Source organism: Giraffa tippelskirchi, chromosome 4, assembly GCF_054371585.1.
Source record: "Giraffa tippelskirchi isolate mGirTip1 chromosome 4, T2T-mGirTip1v1.2.pri, whole genome shotgun sequence".
NCBI lineage: Eukaryota > Metazoa > Chordata > Mammalia > Artiodactyla > Giraffidae > Giraffa > Giraffa tippelskirchi.
The window spans coordinates 39,864,515-39,886,753 of NC_137278.1; the positions used below are offsets into that span (position 1 = coordinate 39,864,515).

General features: G+C 38.7%; 2 long non-coding RNA genes across 2 annotated transcripts in view; one reads left to right on the forward strand and one right to left on the reverse strand.

Moving 5' to 3' along the window:
* The window catches only part of LOC145544424 (uncharacterized), a 36,639-nt gene extending 23,857 nt beyond the window's left edge, over positions 1-12,782 (reverse strand). Inside the window, exon 1 of the long non-coding RNA XR_014081414.1 lies at positions 12,674-12,782. This is a non-coding gene — a long non-coding RNA (uncharacterized LOC145544424). The remainder of the gene's footprint in view (positions 1-12,673) is intronic.
* A 51-nt stretch (positions 12,783-12,833) lies between these two features.
* Positions 12,834-21,771, forward strand: LOC145544425 (uncharacterized). The gene is made up of 7 exons (XR_014081415.1): positions 12,834-13,015; positions 13,741-13,966; positions 15,362-15,557; positions 19,503-19,597; positions 19,694-19,811; positions 20,825-20,935; positions 21,421-21,771. It is a non-coding gene; the product is annotated as an uncharacterized LOC145544425 (long non-coding RNA).
* The last annotated feature ends 468 nt before the right edge of the window (positions 21,772-22,239 follow it).

The following is a 22,239-nucleotide window of genomic DNA, read 5'->3' on the forward strand; positions in this document are numbered from 1 at the left end:
CAGGGGAAATTGTAAGCAATATGGTAACATTCTTGACGTCCACCAGCATTGGTTTTGGGACATGCTAGAGTCATATATCTCCTTCCCAGCTAACCTGTGCTTAAAATAAAAAAGAAGGGCTATCCAAAAAATGTGTTACCAGGCAAATCATGTTAGAACTCTCAAATCTATCTGGTAGTTGGTAGTTTTTAATTCTTAAGTTCCATCTTTAAATTCACTGGATTAATGGAGTTTCCCACATCAGCTAATGGTAGAACAATAAAACAAGTGATCAAAATTTAAGGAAAAAAAAAAAAAGCCCCTTGCATTTAAATATCTTAACTGTTTTGTATAGAATTAACAAATTCTACTTTATCCTGAAATAAACTGTGACAAGCAAGTTCAGGTCTTGACAGTCATTGGACAAAGTCCCATAATATCAGTTCACAAGTTATGGCTGCTGGCACTGTTTGGTTGGTGATTGAATACTAAAAAGTACCAAAAGTTCTTTCATCTTGAGCTGGTTCTCCGTGGATGTCTTACCCTGACAAGAGAAATTTTTAGTAGTTTTCTTAAATCTTGAGAAGATAAAGTACAAGACTCTTGAAACTCTTCCTTTGTTTATTGCTTCTGCAGTTGTAGTCAGATCATGAGATTTCTGTGTGTTGATTCTTAAAGGAAAACTAACCTTTTGAGAACTTCATTGGGTTAAATGAGATAGAAACTAACTTTGATGTTTGTGATAAAAAAGGTAAGTTATTGTTATTATTAATTAATGGTGCCATTTATAATTTAAAATATCAAACATCTTCATATAGGTGCACTTATTTGGGTGAGGGACAGTGTTATTGACCTTATAGAATTTATAAGTTTTAGAATACATGGGAATCCATGTTGAAGAGCTATTTAGACAGTTTTGATCATGAATGAATCCGATAGCAGACTTCAGAGTGTAGGACAAATCCCTAGCTCTCAAGTAATTGTATAGAAGTTGAGGCATGCTTGACTACATTGGAATGTGAATAAATCTTTGAAATTTTTTTAAGGACCAAAGTTCTGGAGAAGGAAAGATGTATCACAAAGAGTAAGAAGAACTTGAAAGCTCCAAGTACACTTGCATTCTTCTCCAATGAGCAAAGTATGAATGAAGCAATTAAATACTGGCATAGAGATGTACTTACTGGTTGCCATGAAAAGAGTTCTTCAACAACAGTGTAGGATTTTAAGCAAATCCGTGTAAATTATCAGAGCATATTTTAGTCATCTCTACAGGGGGCTGTGATTTACTTAGTCTCATTTTTGGACTTTTTTTTGGAAAAGTTTTGGCTATGAATATTTATGCCCAGACTTCATTTACTGACTGAATTTCCACTCTGTTGGAATTATGCATCCCCATAGTGCACCCAAGAAAGGTGAGCAGTTAGAGGTGAGGAAAGAGATTTCCTGACCTTTTAGAAATAGCAAGCTACACTGGATTAAGTACAGCCTGAGTGAGGTTACTTGCCGGTTGGTGGAGTGTAATTATCTCAGAATTATCTCAGTGAAACAATTAGTGCGCAATAGGCTCAGTACCAGATCTGCCGTTGTTCTGAACTTTTGTTAAAAGTGTCTCACTCCGTCCCCATATTGGGCAATTTATAATTCTTACGGTAGGTGCTAGTGAAGGATGCTACAGATCCCTACTCCTGAGTGTAATCTTATTTACAGCTGGTGCTTGTTAAATGAGTTGTAAGTGCGAAGGTGCTAGACTTGCTGTAATGGGAGCGTTTCCTTGGTGATAAAGCATTCTCTAGACAAGTTTCCTGAACCATCATATATGCTGCCAACAGGGAAGCCCATTCTCACTTCAGTCCTCGAGGGTGCAGGCTGAAGGTGCTGGACTTCTGGCGCTCAGTCTCCCACAGCTGGTTCTTTTAAAAGCAGAACTTTAGGCAAAAGGAACTCAAGCTTGAACGCTTGGCAGAAGTATACATTTTTGGAAGTCATTTCCATTTCCTCTCTGCATTCTGACAAAACTGCCTCAAGTGGAATGGGCAGGTTTATTTCACCTCGTTTATGTTTCTGACCAAACTTATAAGGTAGTTTTTAGGTTAAGCTACTGTCTGAACCTCAAGGATGGGTTAGTCACAAGTAGACCAGTTGTTGTGGCTGCTGTTTAAAGGAAAAGCTACCATTTTCCTTTAAAGAAGCTTTTAAGCAGCTATTTCTTTAAATAGTTAAATAAGTTAGAAGTAGGTGAGAAATCCCAATGAAATGGGGTTATTTTTCAAAATTACCTTTCATAAATCGATTACATATAGAACCTGAATGTGGGATTTGTGTAGAGTTAAGATAAAGGGAAGGTACTAAATGAATATTTGTATTTCATAAGAACAACAGTTTCTTTTACTTAGTAGAAAGGAAACAGTATTTGCCTTGAGTAGTAAACAGATACACGCAGTTACATAAACAAGAGTGGCTTATTCTGCCACTTTAGTGGAAATCAACTCATAGAAAAAGAGATCACCCAAAAAGGTGTTTGAAGGATGGTAAATGTTTATAGTTGTCAAATAAAAAGGAACATAACATTTAAAATACCTTTTTGTTTGTTTCCCCTGTCTATAACAACATAGTAAATGAAACAACCTGGATATACTACAAAGTAAGCTGAGGTAGAAAGAAAAATGTCTAGATAAGGATTATTTACTAGGAAAGTCATTTATTGATATTTACTAAGTACCAAGTACTGTGTTAAGATTTCATATATTGTAACTGTCTTTTATTTTACACAACTCTTTATAAAATCATTCTGAGTCCCAGATGAGATGTCTGAGCCTCAGAGAAATCAAGAGACTTGGAAACACCATACAATCAAAACATCATAGGGCCAAAGCATAAGCCTAGGTTCAATTAGAAAGATACTTTTTTTCACTCTTTTATTGACTGATAAACTTTCTATTGAGAGATACTAACTGAAAGAGAGAGGATTCTGTTAACATTCATTATAGGGGTGCTAGAAGTTTAAGCTGATTCTAAATAGAGAGTGGAAAATATTGATATGCAATAGTTTAAGGGTTATTCATAAGGCGATGCGGGATGATCAAACTCCTTGGGATAAAAAATGTCACACTTATATGCTCAATTAATCTACTAAGATTAACTTATTCATTATCAAGACTAACTGAAAACAACTCAGCATTAGTCTTATAGAAGCCTTTTCAATTTCTCCTTTGTTGTTCAGTCACTCAGTGAGTACAACTCTTCATGACCCCAGGGACTGCAGCACACCAGACTTCCTTGTCCTTCACTATCTCCTGGAGCTTACTCAAACTCATGTCCTTTGAGTCGGTGATGCCATACAACTATCTCATCCTCTGTGATCGTCTTCTCCTTCTGCCTTCAATCTTTCCCAGCATCAGGTTCTTTTCCAATGTGTCCACTCTTTGCATCAGCTGACCAAAGGATTGGAGCTTCAGCTTCAGCATCAGTCCTTCCAATGAATATTCAGGGTTGATTTCCTTTTAGGATTGACTGGTTTGATCTCCCTATTATCCAAGGGACTCTCGAGAGTCTTCTCCAACACCACAGTTCGAAAGTATTAATTCTTCAGCACTCAGCCTTCTTTATGATCCAACTCTCACATCCATACATGACTACTGGAAAAACCATAGCTTCGGCTATACGGACCTTTGTTGGCAAAGTAATGCTTCTGCTTTTTAATATGCTGTCTAGGTTTGTCATAGCTTTTCTTCCAAGGAGCAAGCATCTTTTAATTTCATGGCTACAGTCACTGTCTGCAGTGATTTTGGAGTCAAGAAAATAAAGTCTGTCACTGTTTGCATTGTTTTCCCATCTATTTGCCATGAAGTGATGGGACCAGATGCCATGATCTTAGTTTTTTGAATGTTGAGTTTCAAGCCAGCTCCTTCACTCTCCTCCTTCACCTTCATCAGGAGGCTCTTTAGTTTCTCTTTGCTTTCTGCCATAAGGGTGGTGTCACCAGCATATCTGAGGTTATTGATATTTCAATTTCCTCCTTGCTTTCACACAAAGCTGCCCTAAGTGGAGGGTGCGGCTTTACTTTGTCTTACTTTTGCTTCTGATAAAATTGAAATGGAATTTCTTAGGCTAAGCTACTGCCAATGCAACGTCCAAGACCAATGGTATACCAATATGCAACTGTAATGTTTATACATTCTTACTTTTTGTTAGAATAAGATTTTGGCTAGTGTTTAAGTTATGACTTTTCTCACAAATTCCCTTTATTTTTTAATTGTGAAGCAGGGCACCTGAACTTTAAGTGAGATGATTCTGTTAGCCTCAGTCCATGACCATCTTAGTTGGGTTGGTTGCTTCCTGGCTTCAGGTTTCCCTTTGCTGATCTGTCAACAGAATTATCTAGAAAACCTCATTCAACTCTAAATTCTATCCCCATTAGAAAATTTTGCTTTCGGAAAATGTGTTGCATGACTATGTAATCCAAAATATGTTCATAAGTGAAAACTGAAAGTCTAACCCCTTAAGGTTCAACTCTTTATCATTTTTCAGAGCCCATTCCTATTATTTTTTTATTGTTAAATGAGCTTTGATGAGATGCACTATTTAAATTCAGCACTAGCTTTCTAGATGCTTTTCAGAATGATTTTTACTTAGATAAACTGAATTAGGAATATCATTCAACAGTGGTAGTGGTGGTGTAGTCACTAAATCACGTCCAAATCTTGCGACCCCACAGACTGTAGCCCATCAGGCTCCTCTGTGCATCGGACTTTACAGGCAAGAATACTGGAATGGGTTGCCATTTCCTTCTACAGGGCATCTTTCCAACCCAGGGATCAAACCCTGGTCTCTCTCACTGCAGGCAGATTCTTCACCATCTGAGCTACTAGACCACCAGAGTATGGCCTGAGCTACAGAGAATTCAGCACTATTCTCTTCTGAAACAAGCATTTCGAAAAAAATAAATTCAAGGACACTCTGGGGTTGGCAGGCTCATTATGTTTATATTATGAGTTCCACCTACATGAGCAACTAGAACACGTCTTCCCAATTTGAGAGGTTGACGTTTCTTCTGCTGTTCCCAACTTCTAAATGACTCCAAATTTTATTTTGTTTATGCTCACTTTCTGGTGATCTCACTCCCACCTTATTTATATCATTTATAATGCTGATGACTCCCACATTTTTGTTTCTAGACCAAACCTCTCTGCTAACTTTCGACTATCTCATTGACATCTAACTATTTACTGGACTTCTTTACTTGAAAGCCATTATGGGTTGACTCATCCCCCCAAAATGATTTTTTGGAGCACTAAATCTGAGTACCTCCGGATGTGACCTTGTTTTGAAGTAAGGTTTTTACAGAGGTCATCAGGTTAAAATGAGGTCATTATGGTGGACTCTAATCCAATATGACTGGCTCCCTCTGGAAAATAGGGAAATTTAGACACAGAAATAGACACACACACAGAGTGAATGATGTGAAGACACACAAGGAGAAGACGGCCATGTGACTGGAATGATGCATCGACAAGTCAAGGAACACCAAATGTTGCTGGCAAACGCCAGAAGCTCAGAGAGGAAATAAAGGATCCCTTCCCAGAGCCATTACAGAAAGTATGCCAATGTCTTGATTCAGATTTCTAGCCTCCATATGTGTGAGAAAATAAATTACAATTGTTTGAAGCTACCCACTGTCGGGTATCTTTTGTAGCAGCCTTGAAAATTAATACAGTTGCCCAATGAGCGTCTCAAACTTAAAGTGCTCCAAACAGAGTTCCTGCCCTACCCCCTCTCCTGCTGTTTCTCCCCTTTTCTATCAATGGGAGCTCTATTTTTCTGGTGGTTCAAAACTCCTTAGAATTATCCTTTATTATTGTTATTAAGGTATAGTTGACATATGATATTATGTGTTTCAGGTGTACAGCTTAGTAAATCAACATTTAGATACATTAAGAAAACCATCACCACAGTAAGCCTAGTTACCATCTGTCACACATGAAGTTATTACAATAGTATTGACTATATTCCCTACATCCCTGTGATTTGTTTATTTCATAACTGGTAGCATGTACCTCTTTATTCCTTTCACCTATTTTTGCTCAACATCCCTCTTTCTGGTAACTGCTAGATTATTCTCTATATCTATGAGTCTATTTCTGGTTTGTTTTGCTTGTTCATATGCTTTTTTTAGATTCCACATAAGTGAAATTCACATAAGTGAAATTCACATAAGTGAAATTCACATAAGTGAAATTCACATAAGTGAAATTCACATAAGTGAAATCATACCCTGTTTGTCTTTCTCTGCCTGAATCATTTCACTTAGCATAATACTCTCTAGGTCCATGTCCATGTTGTTGCAAATTCCAATACTTTAATATTTTTTGTGCCTGAACACTATTCCATTGTATATAAATAGATAGGTGAATAGGCCACATATTCTTTACCTGTTCATCTTTTTTTAAAAGGGTTTTTTTGAATTGTATTTAAGGAACAATGTGCTATTTATTTATTGGCTGTGCTGGCTCTTCATTGCTGCACGCTGGCTTTCTTTAGCTGTGGCAAGTGGGAGCTGCTCTCTAGCTGTGTTGCATAGTCTTCTCATTTTGGTGGCTTCTCTATTTGCAAAGCATGGCTGCTAGGTCTCATGGGCTCAGTAGTTTCAGCACACAGACTCAATATTTGCAGTATGCAGGCTCTAGAGTGCGGGTTCAGTAGTCATGGTGCATGGACTTAGTTGCCCCTTGGCGTGTGAAATCTTCCAGGACCAGGGATCGAACCCAAGTCCTCTGCATTGGCAGGAAGAACCACCATACAACCTGGGAAGTCCTTGCATTCATCTTTTGATGAACACTGCTAAAACTCAGAGCAAATGAATTTGTGCATGACTCCTTCAAGAGAGGAATCTCAGTTTTCCTCAGCCCTCTGGCTCCCCCATTGATTTTCAGAGCCAGACATTATGGGGGCTTGTCTTCTCAATGCAAGTACCTTGGACTGGGAAGACTAATATGGGGCTTGGACCTTTTACTCCTTGGAGAGGACCTCTCAGGCTGTGATTTACCTCTCACTTACAGCCTTATCTGTTTTAGTTCTCCATACCCATAACTCTGACTGGCGCATAGACAGTACATAGTGAACACATGCTAAATCTTTAAAAAGTAGTAAAGTGGGTTAAATATAGTGAACTATTAAGTTTCCAGAGAAGTTGGTGAGTACAGTAAGAGACACTAGATATCTTTTCTTGGATAAACTCTTCAAATTGCATCCATGCTACAGAACTAGTGTTGGATGAATAAAGATGACCATTAAAACAAACACACCTCCACCTGTTCTTCCTTGCTACTGATTCTTACTAAGACTCTAAGGATAAGAGCATAGGGGAAAACCAGAAATGAATGCTACTGAATATTTCTGGGTTTAATGAATTTCTTGCATGATGTTCAAATGAATGGATGATGAGCTGTCAGCATTCAGAGTGCTCATAGTGATCAGAAACCTATCAGTCCACTGACATACCAAAGATCAGTTTTTATAGGAAAACTTTCTTGATCATCCCAGCTCACATCTATCTCTTTTTATTATTTTATTCCCAACAGGCTACAGAATACTCGTCACTTGATTCAATTACTTCTTTACATGCAAATCTTTCTTTAAATCTTACTGCACACTTTTGAAGAAGAAGAACCTCACCACCCATCTATAGAGTATCTTCCATCATACCTAGCACCGAGCTATATCCATTTGGAAAGGGATAAAATTTGAGGGAAAAAAATGGATCATATAAGCAGTTAATGAGGGAATCAATTAGATGGGTCCCACAGAGGAGATAGAGTCGTCACAGGGATAAGCCTTGGACAAGGCATTTGGAAGGTCTGCTCGCCAAGACTCTTTTTGATTGGAGGCCATTAGCTCTATGGAGAAAGTAGTGAATGCCAATCAAATCACTTTGAGGAGAGCTAAATCTGTCCACCTTTGCTTCCTATTTTAGGGTGTTGAATAAGAATAGAGGGACCTGCCTTCAGCACACTTACCCTTAGAGGTACTCTATAGGAAACTATAATTTATGGTTCTGGAGTAAAGTTGGGTAGATACTACTCTCCTAGCTGATTTTTCATTATAGATAGAGCCAGCTTCATTTGGACAATACTATCAACCATAACTCTAGCTCTAATGAACTTCTCTTTTTGGCTTCAGGCTATATACAATTACAGAAATTTCCTAAAATCCTTCCTGGGAGAAGACATCTATTGGCAGATGCCTACTTGAAGATAATTTGAGTCATTATCAAAATCAAACTTAAGTAACATATGCTATTTAATTTTTCACCCTTAGTTCTGTATTTTCTCTTGCTATTCTTCATTTAATCCATTTTTTAAAATAAAAATAATATTATACTGTTAGAAATTATTAACAAAATACATGTTTATTTATACTTACATAAATGTTTAAGTAATAAAGGAATTATTTGAGAGTCCTATTTGACTGGAATCTTCCTAAACAGTTTCTACCTTTATTATATAACTATATATTTACCTGATGTGCAGTGGTTGTAGGGCTTCCCTGGTAGCTAAGCTGGTAAAGAATCTGTCTGCAATGCAGAAGACCCTGGCTCAATTCCTGGGTCAGGAAGATCCTCTGGAGAAGGGATAGGCTACCCACTCCAGTATTCTTGGGCTTCCCTGGTGGCTAAAATGGTAAAGAAACTGCCTGCAATGTGGGAGACTTGGGTTCAATCCCTGGGTTGGGAAGATCTCCTGGAGGAGGGCATGGCAACCCACTGCAGTATTCTTGCCTGGAGAATCCCCATGAACAGAGGGGCCTGGTGGGCTATACCCAGGCCACCAACATGCTAGGCTGGATAAAGTACAAGCTGGAATCAAGATTGCGGGGAGAAATAAAAATAACCTCTGATATGCAGATGACAACACCCTTACGGAAGAAAGCAAAGAAGAACTAAAGAGCCACTTGATGAAAGTTAAAGAGGAGAGTGAAAAAGCTGGTTTAAAAATCAATATTCAAAAAACTAACATCATGACATCTGGTCCCATCACTTCATGGCAAATAGATGGGGAAACAATGGAAACAGTGACAGACTTTATTTTCTTGGGCTCCAAAATCACTGTAGATGGTGACTGCAGCCATGCAATTAAAAGACACTTGCTCCTTGGAAGAAAAGCTATGACCAACCTAGACAGCATATTAAAAAGCAGAGACATTACTTTGCCAACAAAGGTCCATCTAGTCAAAGCTATGGTTTTTCTAGTAGTCATGTATGGATGTGAATGTTGGACCATAAAGAAGGCTGAGTACTGAAGAACTGATACTTTCAAACAGTGGTGCTGGAGAAAACTCTTGAGAGTCCCTTGGATTGCAAGGAGATCCAACCAGTCAATCCTAAAGGAAATCAGTCCTGAATATTCATTGAAGTGACTGATGCTGAAGCTGAAACTCCAATACTTTGGCCACCTGATGCAAAGAATTGACTCATTGGAAAAGACCCTGATGCTGGGAAAGACTGAAGGCAGAAGGAGAAGGGGACGACAGAGGAGGAGATGGTTGGATAGCATCACCAACTCGATGGACATGAGTTTGAGCAAGCTCCAGGAGTTGGTGATGGACAGGGAAGACTGGCATGCTGCTCTCCATGGGGTTGCAAAGAGCTGGACACAACCAAGTGACTGAACTGAAATGGAAAGATATACCATGGTCATAAACTGAAAGACACAATATTATTAAGGTGAAAATTCTCCCCAAACCTACCTATAGATTCAATACAATCCAAATCAAATCCCACCAGAATTTTGTAAAAATCAGTTGACTGATTCTCAAGATCATATAGAAATGCAAAGTACCTAAAATAGCCCAGACAACATGGAAAAGATAAAGCTGAAGAATTTACAGTGCCTAACTTCAAGATTTATTCAAAAGCTAGAGTGATTGTGGCATTGACATCAACATATACAAACAAGGCATTGGAAAATAATTGAGAAACAAGAAATAGATTTATGCATATAAGTCAATAATTTTCAACAAAAGTACAAAAGGCAATTCAATAGAGAAAGGATAACATTTTCAACAAATAGTGTCAGAACAATTGTATATCCATTTTAAAAATCCTTGATCAATATAATTTACTGTAAACACATATTAACTTAAAATGGATCATACATCTAAATGTAAAATCTAAAACTCCTAATGAAAGAAAATAGGAAAAAAAACCTTTGTGAACTAGGTTGGACAGGGTTTCCTAGATGTAACACCAAAATATAATTCATTAAACAAAAATTTGATAAATTAGGATTCATTGCAGTAAGAAATTCTTCTCTTTGGCAGACACTGTAAATGAAAAGATAAGACAGGCTATGATAAAATATTTGCAAATCACATATCTGATACAGAACTTGTATCCACAATATAAAAATAACACTCAAATTCTACAATAAAAAATGCCAAATGAATACTCAATAGGAACAAGCAACAGATTTAACAGACACTTTAGAAAAATGCAAATTCAAGCCACAAATCATCTTACCTTTTAAGATGGATAATATTAAAAAGACAGATCTTGCCAAATGTTGGCAAATATGTGAAGCAACTGGAATTCTCATATACTCCTGGTGGAAATGTAAACTCGCACAACCACTGTAGAAAATAGTTTGTTGGTTTCTTAAAAAGTTAAACATCCCCCTTTCACCTAATCCAGCCTTGTCATTCCTACGCATATATCAAGAGAAATGAAAGCATATGACTAGACAAAGACTTTTACATGAGCTTTCACAGCAGTTGTAATTGCAAAAACTGGAAACACAAGTGTCTATCATCAGGAGAAGGAATCAACAAATTGAGAAATAGTACTGAACAATAAAGAATAATGATCCATCCAACAACATAGATGAGTCAAAAAATAATTATGCTGAATGAGAGAAGCTAGAGAAAAAAAAAAGAGTACACACTGTATGATTCCATTCACATAAAATTCTAGAAAATATAAACTAATCTATAGTGACAGGAGCATATCAGTAGTTTTCTGGGAGTTGATGGGGGATAGGCCAGGGGGAGAAGGCAATGGCACCCTACTCCAGTACTCTTGCCTGGAAAATCCCATGGACGGAGGAGCCTGGTGGGCTGCAGTCCATGGGGTCGCTAAGAGTCGGACACGACTGAGTGACTTCACTTTCACTTTTCCCTTTCATGCACTGGAGAAGGAAATGGCAACCCACTCCAGTGTTCTTGCCTGGAGAATCCCAGGGACGGTGGAGCCTGGTGGGCTGCCGTCTATGGGGTCGCACAGAGTCAGACACGACTGAAGCGACTTAGCAGCAGCAGCAGCAGCAGCAGGCCAGGGGGAGGGCTGAAGAGAGGTGAGATGAGAAATTAGGAAGGAACACAAGGAAACTTTTTGAAGTGAAAGATATTCATTATCCTGATTATGATAATGATTTCACAGGTGTATATATGTCAAAAATCATCATATTATATAATTTGAATATATGCATTTTATTTTGTAACTTACATCCCAACAAAGCTGTTAACATTTTTAAAAGGCGTTTAACTAGAGGAGTAGAAAGTCCAATTCATTCAGTAAAAATTGATTGGATTTTAACTATTGATCAGGTTTTTTAAAACAGGAAATTTAGAATAATTATCTAGACTGATTACATGCAGATAAATTTGAAGATGAAGAAACCAGAAAAGGAATAACTAAAGAAAAAAGTATAGCCTATGGAGTTAAAAGGATATAGGTTCAGATCTAGGCTCTTCCACTTAATGCCTGTGTGTCCTTTGGAAAGTTGACTAACCTCTCTGAGTTCTGTTACTTCATCTGCAGAAGAAAGAGGCATATATCTGAAAGTCATCATGATGTTTAGAAATCATGTACACAAAGTATCTGGTGCAAAGCCCTTAAAAGAGAGGGTGTTAATTGCATTTGTGAATAAATAAGAAATACATTGTTGTTGGTCAGACATAAGGTTATATAGGCCAAAATCAGGGAAAGGAGACAAAGTAAAAGATGTAAAATACCTTGTTGTTGTTCAGTTGCTAAGTTGTGTCTGACTCTTTGTGACCCTATGGACTGCAGTACCCCCGACTTCCCTGTCCTTCACTATTTCCCAGAGTTTGCTCAAACTCATGTCCATTGAGTTGGTGATGCCATCCAGCCAGCTCATCCTCTGTCGTCCCCTTCTCCTACTGCCTTCAATCTTTCCTAGTATCAGGGTCTTTTCTAATGAGTCAACTCTTCACATCAGGTGGGCAAAGTATTGGAGCTTCAGCTTCAACATCAGTCCTTCCAATGAATATTCAGGGTTAATTTCCTTTAGGATTGGCTGGTTGGATCTCTTTGCTGTCCAAGGGACTCTCAAGAGTCATCTCCAGCTCCACCATTCAAAAGCATCAATTCTTTGGCACTCAGCTTTCTTTGTAGTCCAAAATACTTCGAGTTGTATATAAAAAGACAAGATGTTGTGACTAGCTAGGTTTTGGAAACATGGGAAAGGCAAATATCTATTACTAGAAGAATGATAACCCCATCACTAAAAGTTTTTCTAGTAATCGGGGGGGGGAGGGTCAAAGTCTATAGGAGGATGATTAGAATAGTATAGACTAGATTATCTACACAGATAGATCCTTGAAGTGGTTTTGGATGCAAGTCTGAAGTTGAGTCTAATACATGCTATTAATAATTGGCAATCTCCCTGGCTTCAAGCCTCACCAGCTTCTGTGTTCCTGCAAAGGCTATCACAGTTCCAAGATCCAGCACTGACCAGAGCGGGCATCTCTGGGAAGGTGCTTCCCTACTGCAGCTGCTGGAGACCAGAATCATCACATTCTACGGCTGCCATGGCAACCACTGGCAACTGTGAGGAAGTGCTGCACTGGGCAGGGGGGATGGGCGCTGCAGGAGAAGGTCCTATCTCTCTCCTGCTTTCTGACCACCCCCTGGTGCCTCTACTGCCAAAGTTAACAGAAAACCAACTATTGAGAAAGCTGAGGGAAGTGAGAGTTTGCTGATCCTCAGCCCTGGCAGCACAGAGCAGAATATTAAAGAGGACAGGTAAATAACCAGCACAGCATCTGTAGGAGTCACTGCAGAGAGAGAACAGGGATGAAGCTAGAAATTGCAGCAATGGAGAAAGAGAAATGGTTAGAAAGAAGTAAACCAGAAAAATTAAGTGTCCCAAAAGTCCAGTGAAGAGAGAATTTGAAAAGGCAGACATTTAAAGGTATCCACTGCCAGAGAGAAGGCAAGGTCTAAGAGAAGGTCACTGGATTTGACGATTAGCAGTCCTACTTACCTTGAAAATCTAGTGTTAGTTTATTAACTAGATTTGCAGGAGCAAGTGCCAGATTTCTTAAAAGGATCAATTTCAGTATATAAGATGGTGAGCATAAACTGCTCATCGTTAAGTTTAGAACAAAGTGTGAGAAGTCAACTGACTTACACATCTTTCTCAAAAACTGTACGCTAATAGGGTGAGCAACCTCTTGCTTTTGTCTAGAACTTTTGCAGATTTAGCTTGGAAAGCTCCTGGTCCCAGGACCCCTCAGTTCCAAGCAAGCTGAGATGGCTGGTGACCGTGACCCAGTCCATGACCTGGGCCGTGATCTGCCCTAGAGAATGTGCATAAATGAGCTATGTTCAGACTTCCACAAAGGATGTGGAATATTTGGTTACATATAAGTTCTAATGCATTTTCAGAATAACCATTGTTTTGCTCCCTGGTTCACTAATAGTGCAGTCATTCCACTTGACTTTAAATGTGATTCTCCTTCATCCAGGTCTCACCCACTTTAGTCTGTCTACTGCCTGCAATGACATCCCAAGAGAAACATTCTCCTACTTGGCTTTTTTCAAGCTCAACATTTTCACGACACCCCAGTTAATTAATATCTGCCCTGGGTCAGCCTGGAGGGAAACACATTGAACTTGGAGATTTCCATTTGAACATTGAACCCCAGGAAGGAGCAAGGCAAATTTATGCCAGTGGATCTAATTGCTAGAAAGGTAATTCTGCAAAGACGGAAATCAGCTGAAAGATTAACACTGCTACACCAGCTTGAGTGCCCTGGCTAACAGAGAGAAAATAATGTTTCAATTAAATGAAAGGATACTGAATTGGGTAGAATACTTAGGAGACTGGTAATGGAGTCCAGAGCCTTTCACCTCCAGGTCACCATCAGCAATCTGGTCCAGGGCAGTTCTAGACCATAGTTTTGAGGGGCTGAAGGCTCACTCCAGCCCTTACTGTCTTCAGCACTTGATGAACTGGTTTCCCAAAGCACCTGCATCAGCCTGAGGTCACTGTGGTTCACTGAAGATGTAAGAGGAAGCAAAGCCCCTCTTTGGAGGGGAGAGGCTGACCCTGAGGATAGCCAAGGGCCACTATAGGGAAATTAGGATGGGGAGATGATTCAAGATGCGGAGCCACACAGAGAGGGGGACTTATATTCCAGCTCACACAGGGGGCAGTTAACTGTTTCATCTGAATTTAGAGTTGAAATAGAAGTGAAAGTGGTGATGATGAGTTTGCTTTTTGTGTATGTTGGGAGGGGGTGGCAAAGGATGAGATTTGCATTTAGAAGTCAAAACTTCATTAGAACACAAGCAAAACCAAGTCATGAAATCACTTGCTATCACCTGTTTAACTACGTCCCAAGGCTTCTCTTATTTCACAAAATATTACCACAGATGGATAAAGTCCAGTAGAAGGAGATTAGCTTAATTCCTGATGCCAATGTAACAAAAGTCCTCCCCCATAATGGAACCCATATGTCAGCTGAGGTCTCTGGGTCCTTTACAATCCAGATAAGACTGTCTCAAACTTTATATTCCATACTTTGTGGGAGTCTAAAAAGTCCCAAAGATTTCTGCAAATTCTCAGAGGTTGCCTCTGAATCAAAACTCCTGCATTTCTTAAATATGTTCAGTGGACAGGTTATCCTACCAATCTGGGCCTGCTCTATTTGAGAAGAGCTAAGCGAGAAATTCAGCTTTTTACTTCATCTTTTATGATTATTGTATTAATATGCACAGACACTCCATTCAAAAATGGGATATGGGGTGTGGATGGGGCAGAAGCTGTTTCTATCATAGGAACATAGACTACAAATGGGTGCAGCCCCTGATTTTAAAAGTCTCAGAACATCCCACCACAGGGACATTCTCTTGGCCCCATCACTCAGACTGTTACTATCCAGCTGACTTTCTCTTTTCCCCTTGACCCTTAAGAGTGCCCCAGAAACCCTACATTCTTATTTCCCTCACATTTCTCACTTCAAAGTCTCTGGGACTGCCTCATTGAACCTCTTGGCAAGGCAAAAGGGCTTCTAAGTCAGGAATCTGCCCTGTAGAAGATGTGGTCTGCATTTTAAGAAACACTTTTTTTCCTTACCATTACAGAAATATACCAAAGAACTATATCAACAATAGCCCAAGAGACAAAATTCTAATTCAAAAAGATACTCACACCCCTATGTTTATTGGAGCACAAATTACAATGGTCAAGACATGGAAAAAACCTAAATGCTCATCAGTAGAAGAATGCGATTTGCAGCAACATGGATGAACCCAGAGATTATATCTCATACTAAATGAAGTAAGTCAAAGATAAATATCATATATCACTTATATGTGGAATCTAAAACATGATATAAATTATCTTCTGCATGAAACGAAAATAGACTCACAGACATAGAGAAGAGACTTCTGGTTGCAAAGCGAGTAAGGGAATGTGAAGGGGTGGATTAGAAGTTGACATTAAGAGATGCACACTATTATATACAGAATGAATGGATAACAATTTCCTACTGGATAGCACAGGAAACTTTATTCAGTACCCTATGATAAATAATAATGGAAAAGAATATGAAAAATAATATGAATATATATACATATAACTTAATCATTTTGCTATACTAACATGACATTGTAAGTAAACCATACTTCAATAAAATAATTTCTTTTAAAAGCCTGAGAAAAGGAACTTCCCAGTTCAGCTCAATTCTTAGGACATAAAACAGGAATATATAAATGTAGTAACAGCCAAATACATTGGCAAATTGAGTTCCCCCAAGTAGGATGCGTGGCCAGAATTTTGGCGCCTTGAAGAAGAATTCCATGCAACACTGAGCAGGGACTGGCTGCAACCATGTTACTAGACATGAGTGATCCTACAGTCATTCCAAATTGATGAACCAAACCTTTAATAAATACAGTTTGGGGACATTTGGCTTGAGACGGACTAGTTAGGGTTGAGTGTCTTGGAATGCGTTTCTGACGGTGGAGTGAGGAGAGACTTGTTACTTCACTAGAGAATGCAGGTTTATCATCACTGGCTGTTGGAAAAATCTATAAGCTTCAGTGCTGTTTTCTAAAAGTATAGCAGTTATAAGCATACAGTTTTTCACTTTTAAATGCTATAGCGATATGTTAAGTATAAGATACTGCTGAAAATATCTACATTCTCATCTAACTCAAATCTTCATTTTATAGATAAGTAAACTGAGGCCCTAAGAGGCTGATGGACCTGGGGCAGGCAAAGGGAGCTTTTCTCCCTATACGCCCATGTTACCATCCCCCTAGGTCTCATTCATTAAAGCCTTATAGATTTATAAGAGCAAAAATGATTTATGGATCCTGGGGAATGACAACAAGGAGAATTTTTTAAACATATGTTTAAGTATCCTGTGCCCTTGATTTGATGGGAGATGTAAGAGAGCAGGGGTAAGTTGACCTATAGATCATTGGGATGATCCAGCTGAGCCAAATAAGACAGCTTTTCATTAGCTGGGTACTTTGGAGTAGCTGGGATATTTTTATTCTGGTAATGGAGAGATAGATATGGCCTCTGGGAACACTTCTTGGAAATTGTACTTTCTCCAGATGCTCAATTTGGGTGTGGGACAGATTGGCTTCAAGGCCAAGAGCAACAAACATTACCACGATCCCAATGGTCAGAGAGCTGAGGCTCTTCAAAGGTCTGGAGGCTTGCCACGAGACCCTTGGGTTTTTGTCATCAGCGACCTTAAAATTCTTAGGACAGCAATAGACATCAAAGCTGATGGTCAATAGAGCCTGCACAGGCAGAAATGAGCCACGGCTCTTGAGCTCTGGTAGTTAACGCCTCTCTCCAGACACTCACTCCATCAGGTTCCAAGATCCAAGACAGGCACTGAGCAAGGTCAGTCATTTACCTAACGATTCCCTAGCACTAAGTGGGAGGTAATAAAGTCCCTCCTGCCTCGGGCTGCCACATTTACTGGTAGAAACTAGTTGGATAGAAAATATCTGGGAGTATTTTTAAGTATGTGATCTGATCCTGAAAAGTAGTAAAGTCATCTAATATTGAATTTTATTGAATCTTGTCAAAAGCACATTTGGAAGTGGGGAGGGTGAGTAATACAAGACATCAGAAATCTATTATATGGGCAAATATAAACATCAGCCTCAGTATAGATATGTACAAAGGTCCACACATTGGAAATATAGTATGGAAAGGGTAGACAGTTTGTACCCACATCTGTATGGCAAGTCTGTAGGGAAATAGAGTATATGCAAATCAGTAATAAATAAACAAATAACCTCTATGTGCAACAAAATACATGCTCACAAAACATGTCATTCTAGTGTCAGAAAATTTCATCAGATAACTCCCTCTTTCTTGTCTGACTTTCATATATATCAAACCTTCACTTATGGTATGTTGGCACTTGCCTTAATCTAGATAAATCTGAATTCCAGAATTTGTTGGAAAGAAAAGCTGTTTTGCTAGTTTTAAGAATGTACTTATCTGTGTATTTCAGTGAACTCTCTTGCAACTTGTTTTCTTTTAGATTGAGGTAACACTGGTTCACATTGTTATACGTTTCATGTGTACTCACTATATTTTGACTTCTGTGTGCACTATAGAGCATTCACCAATGATTTAGTTTCCGTCTGTTACCATACAGTTAAGCCTTTCCTTAAACCCCCTTCCTCTCTGATAATCACTACTCTGTTTTCTGTATCTATGTATTTGTATTTGGTTAAGTTTGCTCATTTATCTTTTTATTCTACATATGAGTGAAATCATATGATATTTGTCTTTCTCCTCTGACTTATTTCACTTAGCCTAATACCTTCAAGGTCTGTCATGCTGTCACAAATGGCAAGATGTCATTCTTTTATATGGATGAATAATATTCCAAATGTGTGTGTGTGTATATATATATATATATATGTACTATTTTCATATTGACTGCACCAATTTTCATTCTTACCAACAATGATGGTTTCCTTCTATCCACATCCTCTCCAAAATGTATTATTTCTTGTCTTTTTGATACTAGCCATTCTAATGGCATGAGGCTATATCTCACTGTGGTTTTGATTAGCGTTTCCCAAAGAATTAGCAATGCTGTATAACTTTTCATGTGCCTGTTGGCCATCTACATAGCTTCTTTGGAAAACCATCTATTCAGATCCTCTGCCCATTTCTTAATTGGGTTGTTCATATTTTGTTGTTGAGTTATATGAGTCTTTTATATGTTTTGGACTTTAACCTCTTTCTGGATATATGACTTGCAAATATCTTCCCTCATTTAGTAGGTTATTCTTTTGTTTTGTTCAGAGTTTTCTTTGTTGTGCAGAAACTTTTCAGTCTCATGTAGTCCTATTTGTTTATTTTTGCTTGTTTCTTTTGCCTGAGGAGACATATCCAGCAAGATATTACCATGAATTATGTCAAAGAGTGTACTGACTTGACATACTGCTAGGATGCTTGTGGTTTCATTCTTACATTTAAGTCTTCAATTCATTTTGATTTCAGTTTTGTATATGGTATTAGAAAGTGGTAGCATTGAAACATGTATATTATCATATGTGAAACAGAACACCATTCCATGTTTGATGCATGAGACAAGGGCTCAGGGCCGGGGCAATGGGATGACCCAGAGGGATGGGATGGGGAGGGAGGTGGATGGGGGGTCCAGGAAGGGGAACACATGTAAACCCATGGCTGATTCATGTCAATGTATGGCAAAAACTATTACAATATTGTAAAGTAATTAGCTCCCAACTAAAATAAATAAATTTATAAAAAATAAATAAATAAATAAAATGTAAAAAAAAAAAAAAAGAAAGTGGTCCAATATCATCCTTTTGTCTGTAGCTGTCCAGTGTTTTTAATTTCTCCTTGAATTTCTTCATTGACCCAATTCTTGTTCAGTAGCATGCTGTAATAATCTCCACATATTTGTGATTTTTCAAGCTTTCTTCATGTAGTTGATTTCTAGTTTCATATCATTATAATCTAAATTTAAAAATAAGTTGTTCATCCTTAAATATGAATTTATCTGATGATTATTCCAGCCATTTTATAATCTAAATTCTTAATTTTCTTCCCATTAATATAAAAATAGATCTTGGCCTATTTCCTAACCAAAGATATACCCATTCCGCTGACTTTCCTACTCTGCTCCCCTGCTTTCATTGCACTTCTAATGGTTTTTATCTTTCTACTTGACTTACTTTTTTCTTGTTTGTTTGTTTTGTTATTTTTCAGGAACATCTTAAAATTGAACTTAGATGATTTAAATGAAGAATGTCAAAGCCAATTTTGGATTGACTGGAAATAGTTGAAGATTTGATAGATATGATGTAATAGGAGTTCTCCCTCACAAAGAACATGCGTTTTTTCCAATTGATCTCATTATGAAGATGGCACAACTTCTACATAATTGACTTATTTTATAGGCAGGATGGTGAGCAGAACTGAAGGACCAACTGCTTTCATCACTGTCAAGTCACCACAGATGTTCTGCTGAAAAAAGAGAAATAGCCCTGCTGAATTGGTTTGAAGCAGGACTAATAGGTAATTAGGGCTTGGTCTGGTCTGATGGCTTGGTGTAGCAAATGCTGGGACCCAGTGGGTTGTAGTAGTGAATGCCCAACAAATGAAATGGTCGCATTACTCTTCTTAGGCTGCTCGTTGAACTCCATCATCTACCAGAAGCCAAGGGAGAAAAGACCACTGATTGCTAAAGATGACAAACTTTTAGCAAACATTAATGTGCAAGTGTGATGGAAAATTTTGTCCAATGAGTTCACCTAAAACAGAGCTTTATTTCACCAACATAGAGGATATTTCATTCACCTCAAAGTCTGAAAAGACTACGGGGCTTATACCCAGAAGATCTGCATCAGGTCTGGCCCCACCAATAGCTAGCTGTGCAACTCCTGATTTGGTAACACCTACATCTCCAGAAGTTGCATCCATGAGGTGGCTCCAATGGTAAAGAACCCGACTGCCAATGCAGGAGACATAAGAGATGCAGGTTCAATCCCTGGGTCGGGAAAATCCCCTGAAGGAGGGCATGGCAATCCATTCCAGTATTCTTGCCTGTAAAATCCCATGGACAGAGGACCCTGGTGGGCTACAGTCCATGGGGTGGCACAGAGGCAGACACTACTGAAGCAACTCACCACACACCATGCACATCTCCAGGAGCTGCATCCATGACACAACTACTGGGAGAGGGAAGGCATTAGTGCCTGGGAGGTAGAAGCTTTTGATTTCCCTTTTTGGTTGTTGGTCTGTCAGAAAAAAGATGTTCATCATCCTGAACCCTCCCCTGTGCCTCCCTTTTCCTCAATTTCACCCCTCTCAAATCTTTCCTCTGCTATCCATAAACACGGAATTCTAAAGTGAGAGGCTTTCAGGATATATTGTACTAATACATCATCAACATTGTCATTATGATGTATTAACACAATGCATCATCATAGACCTGTCAGAGCTGTGATTTATGACTCAAAAGTGTGTTGTGGTGTAGCAAGGCATCAGAGACTTCATTGACTGAATGCTTGTTTATTTTTACACTTAAGGGCTTTGAGAGTAAGTTTCACACTACTTTTCCAAAAAGAAGAATTAGGGGAAGACTTTGAAAGGAAGACTCCATTTCAAAACACCGGAGGGGCCAATGGGTCACACTTAAGGTATATAAAGGTTTGTGTTTTCCCAGACCACTTTAAATTCAGAATCAGACTTCCACACTCCAACTTATTTGGTTCCCACTGGAAGAATCTAGTCTTTTACATGCCTTTCCACTCCTCTATTTGAACTCCCTTCATAGTTAAGTGTGTGAGGTGTGGTAGGAAAGGTATACATTAGAGGCTTTCTTTTACTGCCAAAAATAATAAGGATAGTGTTATATTTTATGAGAGTAATAAATGTGATTTTGCAGGGAAAATCTGCTTGCAATGTAGCTGGGGGCTGGCATTACACATTTTCTTTCTCAGCATTAAGTTCTTTCATAATGTCCTTCTCAAAGTATTAAGCACATACTGCATGAAGAGCATTGAGCATGGTGCCAAGAAAAAGGCAGAAGAGGTAGGTGGAGCCATTACAGAGAAAGAAAAAGATATAAGAAGGGAATTAAAGCCAGCTAAGGAGAAATATTGTATCACTCAAATTATAATAGCCCCTTGGAAATGACTGAGATGGAAGAAGATTCATCAGGAAATGCTTCTGGAAAAGATGTCATTGAGCAAAGTCATATGTTAAAGAAGAGATGAGAAGGATCTCTGATTGTCCCCAACTCTAGGATGACCGTTCTTTCCAGAATACAGTCATTCCCTGGCATCTGTGGTGAGTTGATTCCAGGACCCCTGTGGATACCCAAATTCAAGAATGCTCAAGTTCCCTACATAAAATGGCGGGATACAGTTGGCCATTGGAATCGGCCTCTGTACACTTTCCCCTACTTGTTCCCCAGAGCCTGGTTTCTTAAGAGCCTAAAGGATATTAAAAGTGAATGATTAAAATCTGAAAAGTTGGTTTGACTAAGGTCCTTTTAGCCTCCTCTGTAGAGCCCACCTTCACCTTTCAATTTGTCTAGCCAGCAGCATTATCACTTTCACAAGTAGCAAAAGCTGTAATCATCAGAAAGATGGAAAGTGCCTTTGGCCAAGTATTTTTATTGGATGCAAGGACCTAGGGCACAGCCCCAAAACTGGCAGATCAGAGTGAATGTCACCTTAAGAATATCTGTACACTATGACACACTTTTTCTTATTGCAAAAAAAGAAAAAAAAGTTCTTAATGTAATTACAGCCAGGCCTGGTTTATCCAGGCTTATTCATCCCCATGTCTGGGGAGCCGGAAATGTAACTAGCAAAGAATTCTCTAGCAGGAGAGGCAGGGAATTTGCCAAGAGTTTGTTAATCTAAGAGTTTATTTTTTTTTTATCTAAATGTAAAGGGAGTTTGCAAACTGATTCAGATTAACCGGGTCAAGTTGT